This window comes from Camelina sativa, chromosome 6 (assembly GCF_030686135.1).
Source record: "Camelina sativa cultivar CO46 ecotype springtype chromosome 6, ASM3068613v1".
NCBI lineage: Eukaryota > Viridiplantae > Streptophyta > Magnoliopsida > Brassicales > Brassicaceae > Camelina > Camelina sativa.
In genome coordinates this window covers 183,703-201,102 of record NC_141885.1, presented here as the reverse complement: position 1 = coordinate 201,102, position 17,400 = coordinate 183,703, and the positions used below count along the sequence as shown (strand labels likewise).

Below are 17,400 nucleotides of genomic sequence, written 5' to 3'. Positions count from 1 at the left end.
TCTTCAAAGGCCTATTGACAACATCCACAGGCTACAAAAGGGTTTGAGACATAAGCAAAGAATAATAGTTCAAGAACAAGAAGAACAAGTAGTCATGGAGCAGCCAGATAACCATGATCATAGACCTAGACACATTGGTGCTGGGGATGCACCTAACACACACAACCAAAGAGCTGGTATTGTGCCTCCTGTTGTGGCCAATAATAATTATGAAATCAAGAGTGGATTGATCTCCATGATACAAGCCAACAAATTTCATGGGTTGCCAATGGAGGATCCTCTAGATCACCTTGATGAGTTTGACAGAATATGTGGACTCACAAAAATAAATGGAGTAAGTGTAGATGGGTTCAAGTTAAGGCTATTCCCATTTTCCCTTGGAGACAAAGCTCATCTATGGGAGAAGACTCTTCCTACTGGAGCTATAACCACATGGGATGCATGCAAGAAAGCTTTTCTGGCCAAGTTCTTCTCCAATGCAAGGACTGCTAGGTTGAGGAATGAAATTTCTGGGTTTGCTCAAAGGAATAATGAGAGCTTTTGTGAAGCTTGGGAGAGGTTTAAAGGATTCCAAACTCAGTGTCCTCACCATGGCTTCAGCAATGAGTCCCTTCTAAGCACTTTGTATAGAGGAGTGCTTCCCAAGATAAGAATGCTTCTTGATACAGCTTCAAATGGCAACTTCCTCAACAAGAATGTGGAAGAAGGATGGGAATTTGTGGAGAACCTTGCTCAGTCAGATGGTAATTATAATGAAGATTATGATAGAGCCATGAGGATCCCCTCCACTGATCAGGAGGACAAATACAAGCAGGATTTAAAGATGGTAAATGAGAAGCTTGACAAGATTCTCCTAAGCCAGTCAAAAACCATTCACTTCATTGGTGAAGAAGAAGCTCCAGTCCAAGAAGGAGATAGGGAGTTTGCTGAGTTGTGTTATATGCAAAACCAAGGAGGAGGATACAAAGGCTACAACCAAGGTGGATGATTCAAGCAGAACAACCTCTCTTATAGGAGAACCAATGTAGCCAACCCTCAAGACCAAGTCTATCCACCTCCTCAGCCTCAACAACAGAACAACTATGCACCCAAGCAGCAGCAACAAGTGTTCCAGCCCCAATTGTGTCCCCCACCAGGGTTTCAGACTAACCAAGGCCAAGAACAAGACCTCAGAGCAATGATACAACAGCTGTTGATTGTGCAAACCAATGGGAAGATTGAGGCAGCAAATAGAATTGCTGAGCTGAACAAGAGGATAGATGATATTTACAGTGAACTTCATGTCAAGTTTGACACACTGACATCCAGGATTATGACTATGGAGAATAAACAAGCTTCTGCCCTAAAGCATGACCATCACAAGGGCAACGCTATTGTGCAAAGTACTGAATTTGCCAATGCTATCAATCTTCGCAGTGTAAGAGTCTTACCAACACGGCTAGGAGCACATCCCAACACTGAGGACAGTGGGATTCAGGAGGGGGAGGGTTTCCAACAAGAAGAGACTCAGAATGAAAACACCTTTGAATTCGACGCACCACTCGACCACTCACTCGACCGAGTAGGTGGTCGAGTACCTGATCGAGCTGCTTCTCAGGAGAAAATCAATCCAGTTACCTCCAAAGAAAAAGAAGTCCGGTTCATTCCTCCTCCTTACAAGCCTCCACTACCTTTCCCAGGAAGATTTAAGAAACAGATGGTTGAGAAATACAAGGCATTGTTTGACGAACAAGTTAGAGAGATTGAGCTTAGGATGCCTCTAATAGATGCCTTTGTGATGATCCCTCCTTACCAAAAATTCTTGAAAGATGCTGTGATGGAAAGGATCAAAGAAGTTCAAGGGATGGTGATTCTCAGCCATGAGTGTAGTGCCATAAAACAAAAGCAAGTGAACCCTTAAAAGCTAAGAGATCCTGGTTCCTTTACTCTACCTTGCTCTATAGGGCCCTTAACCTTCAGTAGATGCCTTTGTGATTTGGGAGCCTCAATAAGCTTAATGCCTATATCAGTTGCTAAGCGCCTAGGGTTTACAAGGTATAAGCCATGCAACATCTCCCTGATCTTAGCTGATAGATCAATAAGATTACCACATGGTGTTTTGGAAGATCTACCAGTTAGAGTTGGAGCAGTGGAAGTCCCAACAGACTTTGTAGTCTTGGAAATGGATGAAGAACCAAAAGATCCTTTGAACTTGGGGAGACCTTTCCTGGCTAAAGCAGGAGCAATAATTGATGTGAGACAAGGGAAGATTGATCTCAACTTGGGAGAAGACCTCAAAATGACATTTGACATTGTAGAGGCTATGAAGAAACCAACAATTGGAGGACAAGTCTTTTGGGTTGAAGAGTTGGACAAATTATCAGGAGAATTGATGGAAGAGCTAGCAGAACAAGATCACCTTAGAACTGTTTTGACCAAAAGTGGAGAGGAAGGGTTCATCCATAAAGAAACCAAGGCCTATGAAGATATATTGGACTCCTGTGGAGAATCACACCATCCAGAGGTTTTTGAGGGGTTACCAGCATTAAGAGAGGAAGTCTGGTCAGTTCAAACAGCAATTACGGATAGCTCGACCACCTACTCGATCATACACTCGACCGAGCACCAACACTACTCGACCGAGTGCACTGCCGAGTCCTCCACAGACGACTGGTCTGAACTGAATGCACCAAAAGTAGAGCTAAAACCTCTCCCATCTGGGCTAAGGTACGTCTTTTTAGGTGAGAACTCTACTTATCCTGTGATAGTAAATGCTAACTTGGGTAGGGAAGAACTTGATTTGCTAGTTGTTGAGCTAAGGAAGTCTAGAAAAGCTATTGGTTATACTTTGGATGACATTAAAGGAATTTCACCTAGTCTCTGCATGCATAGAATCCACCTTGAAAATGAATCCTACTCTAGTATTGAACCTCAAAGAAGGCTTAATCACAACCTAAAGGAAGTAGTCAAAAAAGAGATTCTAAAATTGCTTGGAGCTGGTGTGATCTATCCTATTTCTGATAGTACTTGGGTCTCACCAGTCCACTGTGTCCCTAAAAAGGAGGAATCACTGTAGTAAAGAATGATCGTGATGAGTTAATTCCCACTAGAACCATAACAAGACATAGACTGTGCATTGACTATAGGAAGCTTAATTCAGCTACTAGGAAAGATCATTTTCTTCTTCCATTTATTGATCAAATGTTGGAAAGATTAGCCAATCATACCCATTACTGTTTCTTGGATGGATATTCTGGATTTTTCCAAATTCCTATTCATCCCAATGATCAAGAGAAGACAACATTCACATGTCCATATGGTACCTTTGCATATAGAAGGATGCCATTTGGATTATGTAATGCTCCAGCTACCTTTCAAAAGTGCATGATGTCAATCTTCTCTCATCTTATTGAGGATGTGGTTGAAGTTTTTATGGATGACTTCTCTGTCTATGGAGATTCCTTTTCTTCTTGTCTTACTAATCTATGCAGGGTTTTAAAGAGATGTGACGAGACAAATCTAGTCTTGAATTGGGAAAAGTGTCACTTCATGGTTGAAGAAGGGATAGTTCTTGGTCATAAGATTTCAGAGAAGGGTATTGAAGTTGACAAAGCAAAAATTGAAGTCATGGTTCAACTTTAACCACCAAAAACAGTCAAGGACATAAGAAGCTTTCTTGGTCATGCTGGATTTTATAGAAGGTTCATCAAGGATTTCTCAAAGATAGCTAGGCCATTGACAAGGTTGCTTTGCAAGGAGACTGAGTTCAACTTTGATGAAGATTGCTTGAAGGCTTTCAAGGAGATCAAAGCTGCTTTGATATCAGCCCCAATAGTCCAAGCTCCAAACTGGGATCTTCCATTTGAGATTATGTGTGATGCTTCAGATTTTGTAGTAGGAGCAGTTCTGGGACAGAAGAAAGATAAGAAGCTGCATGTTATTTACTATGCAAGCAGGACCTTGGATAAAACTCAAGGAAGATATTCAACAACAGAGAAAGAGCTTCTAGCAGTGGTCTTTGCCTTTGAAAAATTTAGAAGTTACTTAGTAGGGTCCAAGGTAATTGTGTACACTGATCATGCTGCTTTGAGGCACATCTACTCAAAGAAGGACACAAAACCAAGGTTGTTGAGATGGATTTTGTTTCTCCAAGAGTTTGACATGGAAATAGTTGATAAGAAAGGGATAGAGAATGGAGTAGCTGATCATTTGTCCAGAATGAGGATAGAGAAGGAGATTCCAATCGATGATTCAATGCCTGAGGAGAAACTGATGCAAATTGGGGCAACTCGGCCTCCAACTCGACCGCCTACTCGAGCAAGCACTCGGCCGAGTATGTTTGGGCACTCGATCGAGCAGGATGAGATGGAGGAGTGGATGGCACTTGAAAGTGAAGATCTACCTTGGTATGCTGACATAGTCAATTATAAGGTGTGTGAAGAAGTCCCAACAGATATGGACCCTTATAAGAAGAAAAAGCTCCTCAAGGACATCAATGGGTACTATTGGGAGGAACCTTACTTATACAAAAAGGGATCAGATGAGTTGTTTAGGAGGTGAATAGCAGAAAATGAAGTTGAAGGACTGCTAGGGCATTGTCATGGTTCTACTTATGGAGGCCATTTTGCAACTTTCAAGACAGCTCAGAAAGTCCTACAAGCTGGTTTATGGTGGCCTACATTTTTCAAGGACACTCACAAGTTCATCACAAAGTGTGATGCTTGCCAAAGAATGGGAAATATCACAAGAAGGAATGAGATGCCCCAAAACCCAATTCTTGAAGTTGAGATATTTGATGTGTGGGGAATTGATTTCATGGGACCTTTTAATCCTCCTTCAAATGGGAATGTCTACATATTAGTGGCAGTGGACTATGTCTCCAAGTGGGTAGAGGCTATTGCCAGCCCGACTAATGATCACAAAGTGGTACTTAAACTTTTTAAGACCATAATCTTCCCAAGGTATGGAATTCCAAGGGCTGTGATTAGTGATGGAGGAACACACTTCATCAACAAGATCTTTGAAGGAATGCTAAGGAAGTATGGAGTTAAACACAAGGTGTCTACAGCCTACCACCCCCAAACAAGTGGGCAAGTTGAAATGTCAAACAAACAAATCAAGGCCATTCTATCAAGAATAGTAGGAGCAACAAGAAAGGATTGGTCTACTAAACTTGATGAAACACTTTGGGCCTATAGACCAACTTTCAAGATACCTACAGGAAGAACCCCATTCCAACTGGTCTATGACAAGTCTTGCCATCTCCCAGTTGAAGTTGAGTACAAAGCCCTATGGGCAATCAAACTTTTGAACTTGGATCTAGAGACAGCACAAGCTAAGAGAAGCCTTGAATTGCATGAGCTTGAGGAGATCAGATTGGAAGCTTATGAAAACTCCAAAATCTACAAGGAAAGAACTAAAGCCTTCCATGATAAGAAGATTCTCATCAAAGACCTACAGGCTGGAGACCAAGCTTTGCTTTACAATTCAAGACTCAAGTTATTCCCTGGGAAGTTGAAAAGTAGATGGGGAGGCCCTTTTGAGATAAAGGAGATCCTACCATTTGGAGCTGTCACACTTCTCAACAAGGATGATAGTGAGTTCACAGTCAATGGTCAGAGAGTTAAGAAGTATTTGGGAGAAAAGGAAACACCTGAGAAGTGCACAATGCTTCTCCAGGATACTCCTCAAGCCTAAAAAGGCATCAAAGGTCAAGCTTAGTGACTTTAAACAAGCTCACTAGGGAGGAAGTTCCTAAGGTATCCCTGTACATAATGATTAGAATTTTGTTATTTTGATATTTGTTTTGGTGTTTTCATGGTCAGGGAAGCAAGGGAGTTTAACTGGAAGAAGAAAAGGAGACTCGCGGTCCAGCTCGACCCCCCCACTCGAGCACGTACTCGATCGAGTCCGGGTTGATTCCCATCGTCGAGCTGCCCCAATATCCACCTCCAAGTCATCAACAAGACCCCAACTACACTTTTGACAGCATGCAAGAGGATGTGGACAGTTTCTTCTCCAATCCTTGAGGTACCACTATCACCTTCCCTTGTAAATACCATAGCATTTGATATTGTGTTTTGTTTTCGATCTTGAATCCTCTTACAAATTTCTTTCACACAGAGGACTGTGTGATTTAAGTTTGGGGGAGGGTTTGAGATAGCATTTGATGTTGTGTTTTGTTTTCTTATTTCAATTTTTTAGCATCATCATGTTAGCATCTAAGGCATAGAAAAACCCTAAAAATTTGAAACTTTTTGCAAAAATCTTTATAAAAAAAAAAGAGTGTTCATGTAGTTTGAATTACATATTAGGATCTTGTTTAGCATGTTTCATGTAGGATTGTATATTATTTGCATTAGGGATCTATGATGAGTTTTGCCTTGTTAGCTTGTTTTATTCACTAGACTAGGATCAATGCCCAAGTTAATAGTACTTTGATGCTAGTTGAGTGGTTAGAAGCATAAGATTGAACCAAGCCTTGAATTCCTGCATTGCATTTGGTCTAAATTGAAGCATGTTGTGATTTGACACCATTTCCTACTTATAAGAACTTAATATTGTCTGTTAAATATCAATGTGTGCATTGCTTTAAACTCATGGATATCATATACATATTTGGATCATCTTTCTCCTTTTTACCACTCTTGTTGATCCAAGTAGCTGATTGAATCATTAAAATCAGTTTCCAATACCCTTAACCGACCCTTCTTTCAAGCCATGTTTATTCTTGAGTGTGTGAAGCCTTTTTGGGATTGAGCTTGGTAGAAAGTGTTAGGTTTGAACTGACAAGAATAATTCCTTGTGTAGTTCTAGTTTGCATTTTCCAAACTAGATAGGACTAGGTGATTTCATTGTTGGGTTTGAGATTTGGTTGTTTGAAAAAGAAAGAAAAGAAAAGAGGAAAAGAGAAAGAAAAAGTTAGAGTCTTTAGGAGGGGAATGTGTTTAAGTAAAATCAAAATCTAGTGAAAGAATGGGAAGTATGATACTGTTTAAAGATGATTTCAGTCAAAGAAAATAAAGAAAGAAAAAGAAGAGTATAGCAAAATGCTTTTATGTCTTAAGAATAAGAAGAAAAGAAAACCATAGCAAATAAGTAAGAATCTCCCATTCCACTAGAAAGATCAAATAAGAAACCTCTCCTAAGACTTGAAAATCAAAAGACAAAAGGGTGAAAAAGAAGAGAAGAAGTTAAAGGGTAGCACTATGATCAATTGAGTTTAGATTGATAGGATAACCACTTTGGATGCCTTTGGGTAGACAAGGTTTTGTTCTTGTATGTGTCTAAGTGTTCTTACCTTTAGCATTCTTCTAAATCTCAATCCATTTTTATGAGAGAACCTTGATATTGATAAGCCCCACTCTAAAGAGAGACCATCATTGTCTCTAAACCTTTTACTACCAAGCCAAATGAGTTTAAGCATTGCATATAATTGATTCATGTTCTTGATTAATGAATGTTAAAGGAAATGGTTTATTTGAATGCATGTGGACATCTAAGGCTCAAATTAGTAAAGGTTGTGATATGCTTGTCCAAAATCTTTAAGTACAGCTCATTCAACTTGCATCATAGTACTAGTAACTTGGACATTGATTCTAGATGGTCTATTTGCAAGCTTTAGGAGCTGAGATCCCACTTTCAAACCTCACCTACCTTCTTATGTCTTGATCATTTGCTTGAGGGCAAGCAAAGACTAAGTTTGGGGGTGTTGATGTTCATATATTTTACCCTGTTTTCCCTTAATATATTCACATCTTTTGCATCTTTTGCTATCCATTTGACCATTATTGCATAGCTTTAGGACTGTTCTTGCATTAGAGTTTAGTTGCATTGCATTTGCATCTTTTCATGCATAAACAGGTGATTTTGGAGCTTAAGGAGCATGGAAGCAATGCTGAGGAGAAGTGAAGCAATCATGAGGAGAAAGCAAGAGAGCTAAGGCTGAAGAACCAAGGTCCGGAGTCCAACTCGACTGCCCACTCGACCAGACACTCGACCGTGTGCTGAGAGGGACTCGACCGAGTGGGAGGAGCACAAGAGGAGCCAACTCGACCGGTCACTCGACCGAGCACCGGGTCGAGTTGGTCGAGCCGCCTGACTATTTTGTCTTTTAGCGTTTTTAGGGCTTCCACTACTTTTTCTATATAAGGGCTTGTACCTGCAGCCACCAAAAGAGTCCATCTTTTTAGAAAGTCAAAAAACCTAGTTTTTACCTTTTTTAGAATTATTCCTTTTGCAATTTTATTTTTCTTAGATCTTGTACTTCTTTTAAAGGAGAAAAAGACTAAATTCTTCAATATTGTTGGTTTCATAACTTTCTTAATATTGAGAATTTGAGTTTGGTTCTTTCTTCAATATTGTAGATCTTTGATTTATCTTTCTAATGATGCAAGTTTCAGTATTTTCTGGGTTTATGACTTTGTTGTTCATCATGTGTTCTTGTGAGTAGTTGCTTAGGATCTTGAGGATGAGTTAGGCTGGATTGTGTTTGAGGTTTGTTTGATTTGGTCAAGCTTAATTGTTGTAGATCTCTTCTAGGCTAGATGTTCTTAATGATGATCCTATATCTGAGAGGGTAGGATCTGATTTCAAGCCTCTTAGCATCACACCAATGTCTAAGGAGCATAGATAAGGCTAGATCTAGAGACTATCATTAGGCTTGCTAAGAGATTAGAAGTCTTGTTTGATTATTGACATATTGCTTAATGCCTGCTTGTGTAGATTCTTTACTTTGTGAGAACAAGTCTAGAGATGCATGAGTTTGATTGTTTCTTGCCATGAGAGTGAATTAAACATGTCTTAGAAATATATGTCTAGAGATTAGTTCAAGTTGTTTGAGATTTGTTGACCAAGTTAGATGACCTCAATCATAGTCCAGCCCATGAATCTCTCCTCAAGACCTTCCTTATTTATTGATTTCTTAGCTTAAATCCTGTTGTTTGATTCGTTTTGGTATTGCTCTGTTTTTCTTATGTTGCTCTGTTTTGCGCATTTGTCCAGCTCGACCATGCACTCGATAAGCACTCGATCGAGTGCTTGCTCGAGTTCCAACCCAGAACTTGTGTTTATGATTTGTGTTTGTCCTGTTTCACTCTAGTTGCATTTCTGTTCCATTTGCATTTAGCTCCTAGTTCTTGTAGTTTTACTTTCTGCATTTTACATTTCATCATAGGATTGTTAGTGACAAACAACCTTTACATCTGGCTTAAATTAGACTCATATGCACATCTTGATTGATCATAAACACTCAGATTGGATTGACACCTCTTATACTACAATTGCATAAGGGGAATTGAAACACCCTGCCATCCATTCATTCATAAGTCATCATTCCATACATCATTCATCACCACACCCACAAAAAGACTTGTTTCACAGATAAACCGTTATGTTCTGGAGTTTGAGGCGGCAAAGTAAGATGTGTAATGCCATGTGTCGAGAGAAGCTATCGCAGAGCCACAAACTCGCCTCCATTTTCGGTAAAAAAAGGTTATAATTCGTGTTTGGAATTGATTTTCAACAATTGCTTTGAAAGTGAGGAACACGCCTTTGACATCACACTTGCGTTGGAGGGGATACAAGCACGTATAACATGTGAAATGGTCAACAAGAACAAAATAGAATTTGTAGTTTTGAGTGGAGAGAATTGGAGAAATTCAAACATTAGAGAGAAGATACTCAAGTGGATGATTGGAGGTTATAGAAGAGTTTGGAAATGGCAACTTATGACTTTTTTTTATAAGACAATCTGGGCAAGATAAGTGATTTTGAGTAGAAAAAGCAATAGAAAGAGAAAAAGTAGAAATAATTATTTTTAAAAATAGGGGGAGAAGGATGCCCAAAGCGTGAATGCCATGAAACGAGACTTGTTATTGGACCAGAAGAAGATAACATTGCCACAACCCTCAGATTTGTCATTGGCCAGACATACAACCCTCTATCAGTTCGGCCTTGGAGTAATGGGACCCCGTACTCAGTTCCTTCACCTGAAAGAAGGCAAGAAAGAAATGAACGAAACACGGTTAGCGTTACAAAGACAATATACAGAAATAAGGTTCTTATGTATATTAGGAACAAATAAAACCTTATCCAATTTTTAAGTTCTAGTTTGAGAAGGAAGAAGCATGTAACCCATGTGAGTGATGGACATAGTAGATCCATTGATGTAGTATTTTTACTTCAATTAAATTATCAATCCACAATCTGCATTAATCAACTCACTAAGAGTACACAAAGATGCTTAATCTAAACTTAAAACATGAATTGGTTTATTGTAACAGTCTTAACTAACAAAAAAGATTAAAGAAAGAAAAGAAAACAAACTCAAAACAATGCAAACCCAAAACAAACAAGGACACAACTAAGAACAGATTTGAAATCAAATTTAAACAAGTGAACCTTGGGCAAGGTAAATGACTTGGAAGATAGCTAAACAATCCTTGATATCTAAGCAAACAATCAAGAATATTCCTTAGCCTAAGAACACTTATGTAAATCAATTCACTTCCATGATAAAAATACTATGCAAATCAAGCAATAATCAACAATTTCCAAAGGCAATCACAAGATAAGCATGCATTAAAATCAAGTCTTTATACCACTAAACACCCTAATCATCAATTTCCATTGGTTAAGAATGAAAAGCTCTTGGATAGTTTGATTCAGGAATTTCATCAAACACCTCCTGGGCATGGAAATCCTAATGTCAAAATTCAAGCTTAATCAAGGCTATCCAGCATTATTAACACTAAACAAGATAGGAAACTCATAAATAAAGCCTTAGACATCAAAGATCATTCATTTATCTCCCTAATCTACCTAGCCCAAAGTTCTAGAGATCTACTCACTCATCATCATGATCACACAAAGGAAAGAGTTTGATCTTTGTGAAATCATAATAAGAGATTATAGATTAGGAGAAATAAATAAGAACTTGATATTAAAAACTTAGAAGTACTCAATCTTTCAACAAACCAAGAGTAAGAAAGCTTAAGAACTCTAAAAAGCTGCTAAACAAAAGATAAAACAAAGAGAAGTCTCCCCTTAATATGGTTAGAGTATTTATAGGAAAACAGAAAAGGACCCGGGTCAACCCAAAACAAACTGGGTCAAACGCGGATTAAACCAAAAACAAGTGTGGACTAAGGCGGCTTCGGGTACAGCTTGACCGATTGGCAAGGCCGATGGTGTCAACCGGTCACCTTCTGGCCGATGGGAGTGGCCGCTGATGGTCCCTGATGCTTCATCTGATCGAGAAAACCAGGGAGTTTCTGGCCGATGGTGGTGGCCGATTGGGACAGCCGGGCAGCTTCTGGCTGATGGTGGTGGCCACTGATGGCTCCTGTCCTTGGCGTGGAGGATTCGATCGGCCGGCTGTTGGCCGATGATCTTGGCTGTGGGTGTCTATTGTCCTTCATCGCCTTGAGCTCGATCGGCCAAGGTTTGGCCGCGTCAAGTGACCGATGGCTGCACACAACCAACGTTTGGCCGATGATCTTGGCCGCGTGTGGTTCCTGGTCTTGTCACTTCTCCAACTTCACTCCTCTTTGGTGCTTTGCATCAAAACAAGTCCAAATGCTCCAAATGTGGTGAGGTTACTCCAAGAACCTGAGAAATAACACACTAGATGCAAATTCTTCTAAAACAACCTAGAATGAAAAGATTATGCATCAAAACTATCCAAAACAAGGCTTAAAAGCCAACAAAAACACAAGATATCATCCATCAACAATCACGACATCATCACCACCAGTGTAGGGCTGGTCCAGCGAGAGGTTGTTAAGGTCGGAAGTAATGTGGTGTGTTGCGCCAGAGTTGACGATGGCGGCCATGTTAGCCCTAGGTTACCATTGAGTGAAGGGGATATTGTTGCGAGGTGATGCAACAGCCTATTGGTGTTTACAAGCTACTGGAATGCAAGTGTGATGTTAGTAATGTTTTCTAGAAGGTTCTTTTATTATTTGGTTTTGGTAGGAAACATGCCAAGTATGGGAAAAAGGATTGAACAACACTCGACCAGCTGCCGACCAGCTACGCACAGCTCGACGATCACTCAACTAGCTGTTGGCCAGCTAGGGCCAACTCGACCAGCTGCCAGTCAACTACCAATAGCTCGGCCAGCTGCCAAGGAGAAACCTAGCTCAACCAGTTGGACGGTGGTTGACACTGTGCAGGTCAGCTGGGGAGCTCGTGAGCGGTCAGGTTGGAGGGATGCAGTGATTGAATAGGCATGGGTGAACGTGCACGACCGAACGGGAGTGAACGTATGGTTATGTCAGATAGGTGCCTTTTGCGGCCTAGACTTCGGCCATGACCCTATTTATACAGGGCGCGACCTTCATTCTAAACACACCATCAAAAACAAAAAACACAACAAAAACTTGAAAAGAACGAGTATAAAATAGAGAAGAAGGTTTCTGAGGCCAAGAGTTCGACAAGTAAGGTTTGAGGGTCGGAGGTACGGTACATTACCGACCATATAGGTTTTAAGGGATGGGGTAGTTGCATCTATATGAACATATATACTGCTTCGGGTTGTCTAGCTGGTCGGAGGAAAGGGGGTGCGGCTCATAAGTGGATCGGGAACCACCAGGTTCACCGTGAGACGACCAAACTGATGCGCATGCTACCTCCCTGCCGAATAACGTACCACCCGTAGTGTCCATGTAGGGACGGTATGGTCAGAGAAAAGTAAACGCGGCTCGACGGTTGGACAGGGATCTGTATAGATACCTTGGTACACCGTCGAACTGATGCGCGGGATAACTCTCTACCGACCAACTGCCGTACTGGACGGCTATTATAACTGAGTATACATTGCATGATAGTGTACGACCTAAGGGGTATGTTATTGATGGCTACTTGGATTTCAGGGAAGGAGAGTGATCGTGGAAACGGAATTTCTTAGGCGCGAGACTCATGGTCGAGAAGATGAGTGGTGGTGTTAAGGGTAGCTAGGATCGATTATAGAGCTTGTAATAGCTTATATGGAAAATTATAAGTTGTATCGAATCCTTTGATTAATTAATACAACACCTGATTGTTTGCTTTACTCTAAGTTTAAATCATATAGACTCTACGTATTGAATCTCAGAATGTGCGAATGAACTTTTTTTAAGGAATGGACCATAAAATATGACTAAGTAGAGAGTAAGGGACGAGAGAACCTCACCAGCCATAGAATGTACGCGGTTGGGGTCTTTCAAGTTGGTATCAGAGCATGCTTGGTTCTAGGACTGGTAGAGCGGGTTTCGGGTATCACCAATCATCGACTTAATGGGATATCATGGAAGTTGTTCTTACTGCTAGCGGTTTAGTTAACTTAACCGTGACTAAAGTGCATGAGTTTTGCAGATGGGTAAGAGCAACAAGGATAATAGGAAGAAGACAAGGGGCTGGCTGATGAGACCATTGACGCCACAGAGACAGTAGTCAACGTGGGGGCAGGGAACACGAACGCCCAGAAACCAACCGGACCTGTGGCTAGGGAGAAGCAACCGGATAATGATATTCCGGAAAGTAGTGGTGCAACTGACGCAAATGGGCAACCAAATGTGGTTCCATCGTCCCAAGAGCAATGGGAGATGATGAAGGGATTGATGGCACAGTTGGACGTGCTCACAAAGGCATTGGTACCGGATCATGTGGTACCAGCGGTGCGTAGCAAGATTGTTACGGAGACCACCGAAGTAAGTCCTGAAGATTCTCCGAAAAAGAGAAGGGATTACTTTGATACATTGGAGTATGTCACGAGACTGAGGACAAAACATTTTTAGTGAGTTCGGTCTGATCGTGGCTGACGAGTGGAGGAGTAAACTTGTATGAAGTTTTAATTCCACTCGCTGCACGGAGGAGTATAAAAAGGACATTGCCATCCATTTCCTTGAAGAGAAATACCATAACTGGTGGTTGATGGTTGTGTTACGAACAGTTAGTAAAGTTCTAACCATTGCAAATTTTGAGGCAGAATTCAACGAGAAATTCTTTCGCGCGGAGGCATGGGACCGACTGGAAAGTGCGTACCTGAACCTGGTACAAGGGAATATGATGGTGCGTGCATATGATGTTGAAGTTAGACGCCTTTGGTGCTAAGTTGGAAAGAATATTGAGGATGAGAAATGATGAGACCATGGACAGCTCAACCAAAGAACATGGACGTGAGGAGCAGCTTGAACCAGAGGAAGCATCGGAGGAGCACCTTGTACCAGCGGAAGCAGCGGAGGAAGCATTGATCGTCCCGTCGGGTCCTCTAACAAGGTCACGGTCCAAGAGGTTCAACCAAGCCATCAATGGAATACTTATGGAGTTGGACAAGAAGCTAGAAGACGTGGCTCAAACCACTTTCACAATGATCACAGCTCAAGGTGCTCGGTAAAGGGTAAAGTGTTGCTTATGCACTCTTTTTCCCTTGTCAAGTTTTGTCCCATTGGGTTTTCTTGAGAAGGTTTTTAATGAGGCCTAAGTAACATTTTCAAGCCCCCTTTTTCTCTATCTCTTTTGCATTTATTGCTTTTGTAATTTCCAAGACATTGTGCATAAGCTTGCATGAGTGTGGACTCTTGTATGAGCTCGACCTCTTGCATGATCTACACTTGTCTTCTCTTCTCTCCTCTTCTCCTTCGTCCTCCCTTCTCTATTTAAAGTCCATGTATTTCTCATTTGCAAACCATTAAACATTTCAATCAAAAATCTTCTTTCTACTTGTTTGATCAGAGAAGTGTGTAGTATCTTCTCAACTTGTTTACTTCTTAGTGTGTCATATCTAAGTTGTAATCAAGCCTGTAGTCTAAGAGATCCCCATATCTCTTAGAAGTACACTTCATTCTCCCCTTCAATCCGCTGCAAATCCACCTTTTCACCTTCTTCGTCGTTCATGTCTCCATTCCACTGCATCTTCAACCCATTCATCTTCATCATTTCGTTCATCCCTCTTCAAGACCTTGCAAAGTGTGTCCTTGGGCATAGATCCTCGCCTAGGAGTCTATCATGTGGTATCAGAGCCACTTTGCAACCAGGTTTTGAGATTCCAATCGTCACTTTTTATTTTTTTTAAGATCTGTTATCTATCTTGCGAGAATTTTATAAAATTTTTTACTCATTCAAAAATTACAAAATCAACTGTTTTTGAACCAGAAAAAAGTCTAGTATTTTTGAAAATTGATTTGAGAATTTTTGGTTTTGTTTTAATATTTGTCCCAGATTCGTTTCCATTTGCGTGTATTTGGAACTTTTTACTTGTGGATCTTTGTCTTCTTTGCAGGTACCATGGTAACTTCGGAAGAGGAAGAGTCTTCTACATCTAGTCTTGAGAGGAGGATCCTTAAATCTGTCACAACAGCCATGGCAACCATGCTTGATGCAAAACTTGGCGCTCTTCACTTGAATCAAACCAACCTAGGAGCAAATCAACATCAAAGGCAAAACCAGGAGGAACCAAGGCCAAACGATGAGACAAGAGATTACTACAGTCACGCCTCCTCTCACAGTAGTCAACGTAGACGACGATGAGACAGACCGCAACCTAGAGATCCTTTGGGAGGTCTAAAGTTCAAGATTCCTGCCTTCCATGGAACCAGCAACCCGGATACTTACTTGGAGTGGGAGCAGAAAATTGAGTTAGTCTTCATTTGTCAAGGGGTCACTGAGGACAACAAGGTTAAAGTTGCTGCTACTGAGTTCTACGACGATGCCTTAAGTTGGTGGGATCAACTTGTTACCAGCCGGAGACGTACCAGAGATACACCAATCGAAACATGGAACCAGCTGAAAATTGTCATGCGAAGAAGATTTGTGCCGAGTTACTATCACCGTGATCTTCATCAGAGGTTGAGGAATTTGGTTCAAGGAAGAAAGTCAGTAGAGGAGTACTTCAAGGAAATGGAAACCCTTATGCTAAGAGGCGATATTCAAGAAGATGGTGAAGCTGTTATGTCACGATTCATGGGAGGTCTCAACCGAGAAATCCAGCACTATGTGGAAATTGGGGAAATGCTTCACAAGGCAGTCATGTTCGAACAGCGAATCAAAAGGAAGAACTCTCGATCCAGCTAAAGCACCACTAAGACCAACTATAGCTCAGGAAAATCATGTTATCAAAAGGAGGACAAGCCCGGCTATAAGAAGGACTACAAGCCATTTGTCAAGACAAAACCGATAGATTCTGATCCGAAAGGTAAGGGTAAGGAGGTGAACACCAGGGCAAGAGATATTCGATGCTTTAAGTGTCAAGGACTTGGGCATTACGCAAGCGAGTGTTCCAACAAAAGAATCATGATCCTTAAAGATAATGGTGAAGTAGAATCTGAAGAAGAGCATTCGGAAAACGACCCAATGGAAGAGGGTTTGGAAGCCCCTGCTAAAGGAGAGTTGCTTGTTGCTAGAAGATCTTTGAGTGTTCTAACTAAAACCGAGGAGCAAGCACAAAGAGAAAACTTGTTCCACACGCGATGCTTAGTCAAAGATAAGGTATGCAGTTTAATTATTGATGGTGGTAGTTATACTAACGTTGCAAGCAGGACTATGGTTGAGAAGCTTGGCCTAGAAGTGCTTAAACATACGAAACCATATGCGCTACAATGGCTCAATGAAATTGGTGAGATGTCCGTCAAGGAGCAAGTCAAGGTGCCGCTTTCAATTGGTAAGTATCAGGACGAGATCATATGCGACATATTACCGATGGACGCTAGCCACATTCTTCTTGGACGACCATGGCAATCAGATCGACAAGTTCACCACGATGGTTTCACCAATCGATACACCTTCGAACACAATGGCCGAAAGACAACTCTCATTCCAATGACACTGCATGAAGTCTATCTAGACCAGCTAAGCATGAAACAGTGGACCGCCAAACAAACAGAACCAAGGTAAGTCACAATAGTTTACTACTTGTTTACAAAGAAACCCTTGCTTGTTCAACTAACCCCGTACCGGTGCTACCAAGTAAGATTGAGTTGGTTTTGCAAGAGTAGAAGGATGTGTTTTCGGAGGACAATCCCATTGGTTTACCACCTATCCGAGGGATCGAGCATCAAATTGACTTTGTGCCGGGAGCTGCTTTACCAAACCGACCAGCTTACCGCACCAACCCAACCAAAACAAAAGAACTTGAGAAACAAGTGAACGAGCTGATGGACAAAGGACATATTCGAGAAAGCATGAGTCCATGTGCCGTTCCAGTGTTGCTAGTACCAAAGAAAGATGGGAGTTGGCGAATGTGCTTGGACTGCCGAGCCATCAACAACATAACGGTTAAGTATCGCCACCCTATCCCTAGATTAGATGATATGCTTGATGGATTGCATGGTTCTAGCATCTTTTCTTAAATTGATCTTAAAAGTGGTTATCATCAAATTCACATGAAAGAAGGTGATGAGTGGAAAACGACTTTTAAAACTAAACAAGGGTTATATGAATGGT

The 17,400-nt window shown here is 41.1% G+C and overlaps 1 non-coding gene across 1 annotated transcript; it reads right to left on the bottom strand.

Annotated features, from left to right (window-relative positions):
• Positions 1-490: 490 nt before the first annotated feature.
• Positions 491-597, bottom strand: LOC147942061 (small nucleolar RNA R71). Its single transcript, XR_015560527.1, has one exon. It is a non-coding gene; the product is annotated as a small nucleolar RNA R71 (small nucleolar RNA).
• Between the last annotated feature and the right edge of the window lie 16,803 nt (positions 598-17,400).